Source organism: Belonocnema kinseyi, chromosome 1 (genome assembly GCF_010883055.1).
Source record: "Belonocnema kinseyi isolate 2016_QV_RU_SX_M_011 chromosome 1, B_treatae_v1, whole genome shotgun sequence".
NCBI classification, from domain to species: Eukaryota; Metazoa; Arthropoda; class Insecta; order Hymenoptera; family Cynipidae; genus Belonocnema; species Belonocnema kinseyi.
Window position 1 is genome coordinate 177196334 of NC_046657.1, and position 13409 is coordinate 177209742.

A 13409-nucleotide genomic window follows, 5' to 3' on the forward strand; every position below is an offset into this window, starting at 1 on the left:
TACCGGTCCGTTTCTATATGTCGATGAGATAGGGCAACATGGGAGGACCGTATAAAAAACAAAGATATAGAGGGCGCCTGGACAAAGTTACGGGATATCCTTGTTAGATGTACGATCAAAGTGTGTGGTACCGCAGTTGTAGGAAGAATGTCTGGTGATGCGTGGTGGAATAATAAAATTCAAGCTGCCCAAAAAGCAAAGAGAGAAGCGTACAGGAGAACTTTGAACATCGCAGGTCTTAGCAATGAGGAAAGAAATAGATGTAGAAATGATTATAGACACGAAAACAGGATACTCAAACGATTAGTTAAGGAACGTAAAGATACAATTAGAGCAGAAGAAATGATGAAAATACAAAACGGCTTTAAAGGAAGCAAGAAACTGCTTTATAAAAACATGAAAGGAAACAAAAGTACAGAATTTGTCAACATGAGAAATAATAGGGGGGAAATGGTATATGATACAGACGGAATACTAGAGGCTTTCAGAGACTATTTTAGGAGATAATTCGGAAATGAAGCTATAGGACACGACAACTGCGATGTTGAATACGATGCGATAGAAAACTCAATTGAGAAAGTCTGTGTCACTGAGGTTAGGGATATAATTAAGAACTTGAAAAACGGCAAGGCTGCCGGGGTAGACGGTATTAACGCTGAAATGCTTAAACACGATGGCGAGTGCATACCACATAGACTGTGCAAATTGATAAATTTATGTTTCAAGATAGGATACGTCCCAGACGATTGGAAAAAAGCGATTATCGTACCAATATACAAAAGAAAGGGAGATAAAAACGATTGAAATAAGTACAGAGGGATTAGCTTATTAAGTACCGTAAGTAAAATATACTCAAAAATACTTATTCGTAGGGTAATGAAAATAACAGAAGCAAAGATTTGGGAAGTCCAAAGTGGGTTTATGCCAGGATGGTCATGTACGAATCAAATATTTAGCTTAAGGCAAATAAAAGCAAAAAGTTTGATAGTAGGAAAAAAATTTTTCTGTGCATTTGTCGACCTAGGAAAAGCTTTTGACAAGATAGATAGAAGAGAACTTTGGGAAGTCCTGAAAGAGTATGGAGTCAATGGAATGCTTTTACAAGCTATAAAAACAATATATACGGGTAGCAATGCGAGTGTAAGGGTGAATGGGAAATTGAGTGACTGTTTCGATATTATTCAAAGAGTTAGACAAGGATGCATTATGTCTTCATGGTTATTTATATTATTTATGGACAAGTGTTTAAGAATGGCTCTTTTCAACGAAAAAGGTGTAGATATCCCTGTGAAGTTGTACCCCCATTATTAAAAATTTAATATTTTTTTTAGAGTTCTGGGTGCCTCTTCAATAGTTCTGGAGTTCTTTATATGTTTTAGCAATAGTTCTGATAAGTAAAGCATTGAAAAATGACTTTTCGAAAAGGGGGGGCTAACTTCACGCCCCCCCCCCCCGCCGACTTTTGCAAAAGTGAACTTTTTTTGGAGTTCTGGGTAGATTAAACATAGTTCTAGAGTTTCTGATCATTTTAAAAAATAGTTTCGGCTAATACCACCAAAAAACCGGGTTTCAAAAAAAACAGCTAGCCCCCCACTTTTTGAAAAATGGACTTTTTCTTTAATTATACTCTGGTTCCCAGAAGAGTTCTGGAGTTCTTTAGTACAAAAAATTGAAAATTAAAAAAAGAATTATCAAAAAACCACATTTCCAAAAATACAAAATGTTGACAAATTTCTCGTTTAAATAAACCTAAAGTTCTCTTTAGAGTTCTACTATATATCCATCAACAGGGGTCTTACAAAAAAGTCCCATAACACTTTTCGATGAAGTAAAAATTCAAAGAACTGTAGCACTTTTAAGAAAATTCAAAATTTTGGAATTTTAAAATGTTGGAAGTTATAAGAGTTCTGATCAGAGTTATGAAATTTTTCATGCTACATATAAAAAAAGTATTATACAACTTTTCAATCAAGTCAAAATTCGAAGAACTATGGCACTTTTAAGAAAATACAAAATTTTGGAATTCCCAAATGTTGAAAGTTTTCAGAGTTCCGATTGGAGTTCTGGACTTAATAATGGCAGATTATACAAAAAAGTGTTATAACACTTTGCGATCGTATCAAAATTTGAAGAACTGCGGCACTTTTAAGAAAATCCAAAATTTTGGAATTCCCAAATGTTGAAAGTTCTCAGAGTTCCGAATAGAGTTCTGGACTTAATAATGGCAGATCTATAAAAAAGTGTTATAACACTTTTCGATCGTATCAAAATTTTCAGAACTGCGGCAATTTTAAAAAATGCAAATTTTTTTAATTCCACAATGTTGAGTGTTCTTAGAGTTCTGATCAGTGTTCTGGACTTCTTCATATGAGCTTAACAAAAAAGTGTTATAAAACTTTTCCTTCAAGTTAAAATTCGAAGAACTATGGCACATTCAAGAAAAACCAAAATTTAAAAAATTCCAAAATGTTTAGAGTTCTAATAGTTCGCATGGGAGTTCTGGAATTTTTCATGCTATATATAATAGAAAGTATTATAAAACTTTTCAATCAACTTCAAATTCGAAGAACTATGGCACTTAAAAGGAAAACAAAAATCTTGAAAATTCCAAAAAGTTGAGAGTTCTAAGAGTTCTGATGCGAGTTCTGGACTTCTTTTTGAGAGCTCTACAAAAAAGTGTTATACAAATTTTCGAACAAGTCAAAATTCGAGGAAGTATGGTACTTTTAGAAAATACAAGATCCTTCTAGGAAAACACAACATTTAGAACTTTATCAGATTTGAGATTACTAGGAGTTGTGATTAGAGTTCTAGACTTCGTTATGAAAATTCTACAAGTAAGTATTTTGCAAGTTTTTAATCAAGTGAAAATTCGAAGAACTATGCCACTTTTGCAAAATCAAAATTGTTTAAATTTCAAAATGTCAAAGTTAATGATGTCTCCTTCCGCATCTGGAGCTTTCTGTATATCTTTCAAGCATCGATCACATTTGAATTTCTCTATAGTTTTGAACCCTGTATGGCATGAAAAATATGTCACTGAGAACCCCTCTAGTTTTCCGCTGATTTCCTGAAATGGTGATGTACCTTGGACCTTGATCGGAGTTCTGATCGAAGTTCTGGACTTATTGATGACAGCTCTACAAAAAAGTGTTACAACACTTTTCAATCATATGAAAATTTAAAGAACTTCGGCAATCTTAAGAAAATACAAAATTTTGAAATTCCGCAATGATGAGAGTTCTAAGAGTTCTGAGCAGAGTTCTTGAATTTCTTTTGCTACATATATAAAAAAAGCGTTATAAAACTTTTTCATCAAGTCAAAATTCGAAGAACTATGGCACTTTTGTGAAAATCCAAAATTTTGAAAATCGCAAATGTTGAGAGTTCCAAGAGTTCGGATTAGAGTTCTGGACTTCTTCTTGACAGCTCCACAAGGATGTGTTATACGACTTTTCGATCAAGTTAAAATTCGATGAACTTCGTTATTTTCTGTCAAAACGTTACATTCGCAGCTACTCTGAAAGCGGTAAAATTACCAGAAATTTTTTGTACAGTGTAGCTAACTAGTGTTAAAACATAAACTAAAATCTAAGGCAACTGATTCTAGTTTTCATCTTTTGTTTGCAAGTCACATATAGTTGGAATCGCAAAAAAACGTAAATTCCGAATATAATATTTTTAAATTGCTGATTGCAAAATTTAAAAAATTTTATGTTTCACCTTTTATTCTTATGGGCATAGCGTTCGGGCTCAGGTAGAAACCGTAGGAAAAGCCTAGTGGGTGGACTTAGCTGATCAGGTAGATGGCAATAAAATGAAGATTGCATGATTTAACTCACCTTTATTATTTAGTACTTTACACCTTTATTAGAATATTGATCCCTTAAGATTCATACATTTTCTATCTATTGTTATGCCTAACATGAGGGAAAACCACGTTTCATAATATAATTATTATTTACGGCCTTCTTTAGGAAAAAGAATTCGGCAGATATCTGCAGATATCTTAAATAAACAAATTAAATCATAAATAATAAGAATGAATAGATAGAATAGTATTTCGGCTGCAATTGTTAGTAATCCTTTTCACGTGCTGAAGCTTATAGCCATTAGTGTTACCGAACATGAGGGGCGTGAAAGCTGAGATGGAATTTGTAAATATATATCACCAGGTTAACTACCTTATTGAAAGGGCGATCGTCTTTTCCTCCACGGCTACCTGCCTTACCTTCCCCTTCCACTGCGCAACGACACTACCCCTCACTGGATACTAAGTGGCTTCAGGCCCTCGATGTGATGTCCCCCATAAAGATTATGCATTTGTCTTTCAAATTACCCATTTCCTTGCCATTGAGTTAATCAAACAATTTTCAATCAATTTTCTATTGTTTTTTTCGTTGGTAGAGCTGTTGAAAATTTAAGAAAAAAACCACATTTTTCGAAAATTATTAAAAGAGAATATTATTTTAGATAATGATAACTTGATAATCGCTGGGTGATATTATTGATCCTTAAAACTTAGTTTTGTAGAAATTGTTGAATCACATTGTCGCCTTTAGAGTTTAGAGTCAAGCGAATCGAAAACAATTGACTTGTTTCAAACGTTTTGACACATAATGGCGATCCTTATCAGTGAGTTTTCTTAAATCTGTGAAAAGTACATAATTTCTTGCAGGTATGCTCTTTTACAATTGAAAGTACTATTCTTTAAAAAAATCTCTTAACGAAGAACAACTAATGGAAAAACAATTAAAATGCAGTAGGAATATCTTGTAACAAAGTTTATAAACAAATTTTTTTTAAGTTTTCAAAAAACACTGCAGTCAAAGAACTCTTTTTAAATTATTTTTTAGCGATATATATTAAATCCCATTTTTTATATTGAAACCCTTAAACACAGCTTTTTATGTATAAGAGAAAAAGTGTTATTTAATGAATTTTTCTGGTGTTATGAGGAATTATATTTGTGAAATTCAAATTTTTTTCTCTTGAAAGCCGCTCTGTAGTAAGGATACAAAATTTAAAAAAAAACTTTGTAGCTAAATAATTATTCAAATATTTTTTTTTAACTTTTCTTTTCCTTATATCAACGAAAAGTTGAAGCCAATTTTTTTCAAAGTAGTAGAAATATAGATTGGCGAGGAACATTGTATTAAAAAAATTTTACCTCGATTTCTTATACACAAATTTTCCTTTAACAAAGTTTTGTGTCTCTTAATATATTTAAATTTAAAATTTTCAAAATGTTCATAATTTCAATTTTTTAAATTGAAATGTACTGCGTTTCTTGTTTTAAAATTATTTCTATGAGAGAAAGCATTTCCAAAATCACACTGTAGTAAAAAATAAATTTGTAAAAAAGAGCATTGTAGTTATATAATTATATAATTTTGCTTTTAATCCATGAGAATTATTTTTGTAAAAGTAACAATAATTGTTCGCCTTTAAACATAAACTTTTTGTCGATAAGAAAAGAACATTTTTTAAAGAATACATAAATAATTATTCAACTACAAAGTTTTGTGTAATTTCATTTTTTTACTACAGGTTCATTTTTAAAGGAACTGCAATGTTTTCTGACAACTTAAAAAAAATTTATTAAAAAATTTTACTACTACATTCTAATTTTTTTCATAAATGTTGTATTTCGTTAAAATACATAACACTTCCAATTGCAAAAATGCGTACCTACAAAACGTTATGTACTTTTCGCAGATTGATTAGAACTCACTGATAAGGGTCATCATTATGGGCTGAAACTTACGTTTGTTAACTTAAATTAATTATTATCTCACTACAATTTAAAATTGGATCAAAAGTGAAAATTTCTAGAAAAAACTGCAACATACGAGAATAACTGTGAGAGAATATTTTTATAAATAATAATAATAACTTGTTCAAACACTTACTTTTGTTAACTTGAATCAATTATTAATCCACGATAACTTGAAAAGTGGAAAATTGTATTTATTGTTTTTAGTCATTCATTATTTATAGTTGTATTGTATTGTGTGTATAATTGACCAAAAGTGGAAAATTGTTTAATTTTTCGTCCATAAAATGTGCATATATCATATTTATACATTATTAGATTGGAAATTATCTAATTATGTATATTTAAATGATTTTCTTGGAAATATGATATCATTTAAATAGGAATAGATATAAGTTGGAAGGCAAAGGGATTATCTCCAAAGGGGGCATAGCATCGTGGGCCTAGAGTAACTTCGAATCCAGTGAGGGGTAGTGTCGCTGCACACTGGAAGGGGAAGGGTACGCAGGTAAACGTGGAGGAAATGACGACTGCCCTATTGAAAATGTCTGAAGGAGAATCAATGTAGATCTATAAATATCTAATTTGACAAGTCCATCGTAACAGCCCTTGTAAACTTCAAACTCTGAATTGGTACTTGGGAATAGTGGAAAGGTTACACACGCTAACGCAGAGTACATTCACTGACACAACAGAAGATGTCACCAATCCAGTTAGGGGACAGTAAAAAAATACGTAACGCCTTTGGTGGAGGGGGTTACTTGGAGCATTATGCAAATGTTAAAGTTACCAAATATAGGTGGTCTACATAGACAGGGGGGGGGGGGGCAGAAAAGTAAGGACACTTATGTTTTATAATTTAATTTGAAAGAGATCTGCAAAAACAACTTGCGAAGACAACAAATATCCATATCCACAGGCAATGAGCAAAAGTACGCTAAAAAAATGCTGTTTTTTTTAAATGCTTACAAAACCGCATCGAGATATTTTCGACAGGAATGCAATGGTTTTGTTCATTTTTCAATCCAGCAATTACTTTGTTTATAAAAATTTCAGAACTATAAACATTGACGTAATTGTTTAAACAATTGTTCAAACAAAATGCCAAAAAAATACGCATCAATATTTTTTGAAAGCGAATTAAGGTGTGTGTTTTGATTTGTTTGATTCGATTGTTACTTTCTTTTTAAATTAATTACACAACTTTTGAACCCATATCTGTAGCAAACTTCAAGGTCATGAAAATTCAAGGAATTCGGAAAATTCAAAGAATTTTGAAACTACAAGGAATTCAGGTAACCCCAGGAATTCAGCGAATTCAAGGAATTCATAGAATTGCAGAAACTTAGGGAATTCAACAAATTCAGAGAATTCGAGAAATTTAGGGATTTTAGAGAATTCAAGAAATTCACGAATTCCCAGAATTGAGATTTAGATTTAAAAATCGGTTAATGTCTTCTGTTCCCTTTTTTTAATTTAAAATTCAAATTTTTTTAAATTCAAAAAATTTTCCTATTGCTTCGAAAATTATGGCAGATTTTTTTATGTATAGTTTTTGCTAGTGAATAATAATAACAAATTATTAATTGCCAAAAAAAATTTAGCTTCAATGAAAGAAAAATAGTGTAATTTTGTTTTTTTTTCTAAACAAAAAATTTTTAGTGATGTTTCCAGCGTTCAAAAATTGTCAGTTTTACGTTTTTTTCAGCAATAAAAAATGTTACAATTTGTTATTATTACTCACTGGCAAAAACTGTAAATAAAAAAATTTGGCATTATTTTCGAAGCAATAGAGAAAGTTTTTTACATAAAAAAGTGGCATATTTTAAGCAAGCTTGAAAGTTCTTGCTTGATTTTTGCCTATTTTTGCTAGCTTCTGCTACATCGCCTTATGAGTGTGTGTAGCGAAATCAATGACCATTGATGCTTTGATAATGCGATGTAGATATTTATTTTTTTTAAGGTTGACTGGACAAAAAGGAAACTTGAGATTAGTGTAAGAGTTACACTAAGTATAAGGAAAGTTTGATAAGTAGAATAAGCTATTAATAATCATTTTTATATGTAATTGCATAACAGGCCTAGGTATTAAAAGTAATTTTGTTGTTGAAAAAATTGGTTAAATAGTCTCGTTGGGTACAAAATTCAACCGATGCCATCAAAATGGACCAATGAAAAAGCACGTTTCTCAATCTAAAGCTTTTAATGTCCGTGAATAAGCGATTCAACCAAAACATCTATATCGGTAGGTATCCATTCGAACTAAGACGCAATTGAACTAAAGCCTATTTCAACGAATACAGTTGAATAATCTGATCAGAACTCTTAGAACACTCAACATTGTGGAATTTCAAAATTTTGGATTTTCTTAAAAGTGCCGCAGTTCTTCAAATTTTGATACGATCAAAAAGTGTTATAACACTTTTTTGTAGATCTGCCATTATTAAGTCCAGAACTCCAATCGGAACTCTGAGAACTTTCAACATTTGGGAATTCCAAAATTTTGGATTTTCTTAAAAGTGCCATAGTTCTTCGAATTTTGACTTGGTTGAAAAGTTGTTTAAAACTTTTTTTTATATATAGCATGAAAAATTTCAAGACTCTGATCAGAACTCTTATAACTCCCAACATTTTAAAATTCCAAAATTTTGAATTTACTTAAAAGTGCTACAGTTCTTTGAATTTTTACTTCATCGAAAAGTGTTATGGGACTTTTTTGTAAGACCCCTGTTGACGGATATAGAACTCTAGAGATAACTTTTGGTTTATTTAAACGAGAAATTTGGCAACATCTTGTATTTTTGTAAATATTGTTTTTTAACTATTTTTTTTTAATTTTCAATTTTTTTATTAAAGAACTCCAGAACTCTTCTGGAACCAGAGCATAATTGAAGAAAAAGTCAATTTTTCAAAAAGTGGAGGGCTAGCTATTTTTGTTTGAAACCCGGTTTTTTGGTGACATTAGCCGGAACTATTTTTTAAAATGATCAGGAACTCTAGAACTATGTTTAATTTACCCAGAACTGCAAAAAAAATTTCACTTTTGCAACAGTGGGGAGAAGCGTTGAGTTAGCCCCCCCACTTTTTTTTTGAAAAGTCATTTTTCAATGCTTCACTTATCAGAACTACTGCTAAAACATATAAAGAACTCCAGAACTATTCAAGAGGCACCCAGAACTCTAAAAAAAATATTAAATTTTTAATAACGGGGTTACAACTTCACAGGAATGGTGTGGATCTCGAAGCAGTAAGGGTACGTGGGTTAGCGTTCGCAAATGATAATTGTTATGCCAGAGTCAATCGAAGACTTACAAAGAATGTTGAATAAACTAGATGCAAGCATGAAGAGCATGGGCCTCAAAATTAACGAAAATAAAACAAAAACTATGATGTTCGAAGGAAAGAGTGAGAAAACACTATGCAATATTTTATTAAATGATGAGAGAATGGAACAAGTTGATAAGTTCGTGTACCTTGGTAGCTTATTTACTAGGGACGGGAAGATAGATGAGGAATTAGATAGACGCATAAACGAAGGAAAGAAGGTTATTGGTAGAGCAGGTCCCCTTATCAGCAGTAAAAATATATCAAATAAAGCTAAAATGGCAATACATAATTCTATATTTGTACCGACTGTTCTATACGGTAGCGAGACATGGACTTATCAAGAAAAAGATAAAGAGTAAAAATAACGCAGTTGACATGAGATTCATGCGCATAATATACTCTTCACTTGGGGTGATTGCTAGAGAGATTGATCAGCCACCTGGGTCGGAGCAGTGTTGCAGAACGAACGTGTTATTTACATAAATAACACGAGAATTCTGGATCAATCTGAAAATTCTCTATCCCTTCCACACATTACTCGTTTCCCCTACCGAGAGGTATTTTTCTTTGAGAAATGTTTAGGAATATCTGAAAGCCCTCATGAATTCGTTGAAACATTTGAGAAACCTTTATAAAATCTGTTGTATTAATTTCAAAACATAAAAATCTTTTAAATTTATGTGCAATCCTTTAAATAGTTTCAAATCTTTTTGATTTTTTTTTAATTGCAAATCTTTGAAAGATTTGTAGATTTTTTTTAAATATCTTAAAAACTTTATGAATTCTTTTAAATATTCGTGCTGTCGTCCCTAAATGTTTGTACAATCAATGCAATATTTGAAATCTCCTAAAATATTGTGAACAATTTTCAATAATATAAAATATTTGAAATGTTTATATAATCCTTTAAACATTTCGATATCTTTGTGATTTTTTTTAATCTTTCAAAGTATTTTAAATCTATATACATGAAAATGAAAAAGTCTAGGAGGCTCTATAAATACTTTTTGCAGTATAATAAAAATTTCTTATGTTCAAAATATATTACTTTTATACGTGAATATACAATCATAAAACCGACTGTGAAATGATCATATCAGTTTATGAATCTTATGACTGACTGATCTAATATGCATTTCTTATAGGTTCAAATTTCATACAATTTTGAAAATATATAGTACTCAAAGTGATTCAAATACGTACGCACATTAGATTTTACAAATATCCCGACAAATATATTTTAATAATGAAACGTCGAAAATAGAGGCCATAAGATTTGGAAATTCTACTTAAAAAAATAAAATTAGTGTTAAATTACTTTAACTCCAAATAACTTGAAAATATACCTATCTTTTTACCTTTCTGTTTCATATATTCTAATCCTATACTTAGCAAAATAAATTTTTCATCGGAAAAAAATGAAATACTAATACAGTGAACTTAAATCTTTGAAAAAATCGAAACATAGTCTTGTTTGATATCAAATTAATCAGGAATCGACATAAAAGCATAATATGTAATCATGTTTCAACTTTAACTATCAATGAAAGAAAGCATTAGCGCGTCAGAGTGGCAAAAGAACGTTTCCGCGAGCCAGATTTGAACTCTTAATAATTAATTTCATAACTTCGATCTATTTCTCAAACAATCGCATTTCTCAAAATTATTCTTAAATAATTTTGCACTTCCAGTCCCAAAAGTATGAATAGTCTCATTCCTATAACTTAATTTTAAAACTCAATAACAAACCACATACATTTTTTATGGCTCAACTAATTTTTTTATGAAAGTTAATTAAAAATACTAATTCAACACAAAAAAAGCAGAACATAAAGAATTTTCATGGAGTCAAAATCAGAAGGGTGGTTTTTAAAATATAACTTTAGAAATGTTGAGGAGGGGCCAAAACAGAAAATTACATTTGCTGAAGTGTGAAACAATTTTTTAAAACTGTTTTAGGAAAATTATACAAATAATTATTCTTTTCTTTAAAAGTAATATGTTTGATATTACCGGCTCCAAACGTTTTACTACCGGTACTTCTGTTTTCTTTTCTGCAACTTAACCCATTAAGTCCCAAAACGAAGAAATTTCTCTCTTACGTTTGAGCTGGAATAATTTTATAAAAAATGCAAAGAATTTATTTGTAAAATACTCTTTTCTACTGTTTTGGGGTATGCTCTACATGATGCAGAGGTTTAAAAAACGTAAAATATTGATCTTGGATTAATAATTAACAAATTTTAAAAAAATTCCTGTTTTTAAGCAATTTTTTTCAATCAAAAAATAGAGGGGGAATGCATTTTTTATACGGTCACAGATATGCATAAAAGTGCACAAAAGTGCACAAAATGTCCGAACTTTTCAAATTTGTTGAGTTTTTTATCTTCCATTTTTTCAAACAAAATGGCAGCCAACAAACGAAAACTAAATATTTTAAATTTCGTTTTATCGATATTTTTGGTGATTTTTTCGCTCAAATCATATAAATATTTAATTATTTCAGTAAAAAGGTATTTGAATAGTTTATTTTGTAAACAAAATAAGAATATTTAGTGTTAAATAATTAAAAATCATGATATTCAGATTATAAAAATCATTTTATTGCTATTTTAAGTCATTTTCATACCAAAATCCAATGCAGTGAGTGAAATATCGTTTTTTTTTCAACGATTCAGTGATTCACTGATATTATTTTTATAAAATTAAAAGTTAATGTTTACTGATGTACAATTTTACATGACTCTGCTGTATAACACTGAAGTTGAAGCATAATAATTGAAGTATAGTGGAACCGTGGTTATATCCTCTCTGACTTATATCCTCTCGCGCTTATATCTCTGCATAACTTTCATTTATGTCCGCTTAACATCCACCACCTGTGGTACTAAATATTTTTATTTTATGTAAAAATAAACTATTCAAATACCTTTTTCCTGAAACAATTAAATATTTATATGGTTTGAACGAAAAAATAACCAAAAATACCGATAAAACTAAATTTAACATTTTTGGTTTCTATTTTTCGGCCGCATTTAACAATAAATTCTTTGCGTTTTTTATGAAATTATTCAAGCTCAAACGTAAGAGAGAAATTTCTTCGTTTTAGGACTTAATGGGTTAAGCCTCAACCAAAACAGACTAATTTTCAAACCGAAGTAGAAAATCATAGGTGTGCTTCATTTTTGGTTTAATAACTTCTATTTGCACACGACTTCGCATAAGTACCCTCTGACGAGGCAGAATAAATTTTTTTGCAACACTATGCAAGTTTGGAAAAAACATTAAAATGTCGGCGCGTACAAATTTTCATATATTACAATAGTCAATAATAATATTGGTTATATGATCAACTATGAGTGATTAGTCACAGTAAAATATATGGATAAGTATATTGCAAGAGAAAATATAGTACAGAAAATTTTGATGAAGCAAAATATTCAACTGAAATGATTATAAAATTATTGAAAGAAATTAAGGAAAAGAGATAATTACTGATACTAATGTAAATAAAAGTTTATCCATTATAAAGTCCCAAATCTAAAAAATAGTTAGATTCTGACTTTTTTATGAAAGTTCTATCAAAAATTATTAATTCTTGTAACTTGAACAAATAACTTAGGAAAGGATCATCGCAAAGACAATCTTAGTGAACTTTGTAAAAAAATTGTGTTTATTAATTGAAAAATACCTTAATTCTCAATGTTTATGAACATTGTTTAAATGATTAATAATTATTATAAATTTACAAAGTATCGTAGGAAATGATCATCGAAAGACATTCTTAGTTCACTCCGTAAACAAAGTATGCCTCTTCCTTAACAAAATAGCCAAGCTATAAATATTTTAATTAAAATTCTTTAAATAATTAACAATTGAAAATTTTCAAAGCATCATAGAAAAAAAATCATCGGAAAGATATTCTTAGTTGGTTAGGTTAAAAAATGGAGCCTACTCGTAGAGATAAAACCAAACTCTTAACTTTTCAATTTAAATTGTTTCAATAACTAATAGTTCTTGTAAATTTACAAAGCAACATAGAAAAGAGTCATCCAGTAGACATTCTTAGTTGAGTCCCTAAACAAATTAACTTGTCGACAAAAGGGCAAACTCTTAATGTTTAAATAAAAATTGTTTAAATAATGAATAGTTCTTGTAAATTTGCAAAGCAAAATAGAAAAGAGTCATCCGATAGACATTCTTACTTGACCCCGTTAAGAAATTGACTTCTAGAAAAAAGGGCACACTCTTAATTTTTCAATTAAAATTGTTTAAATAATTAATATATCTGGTAAAGTTTATTTCT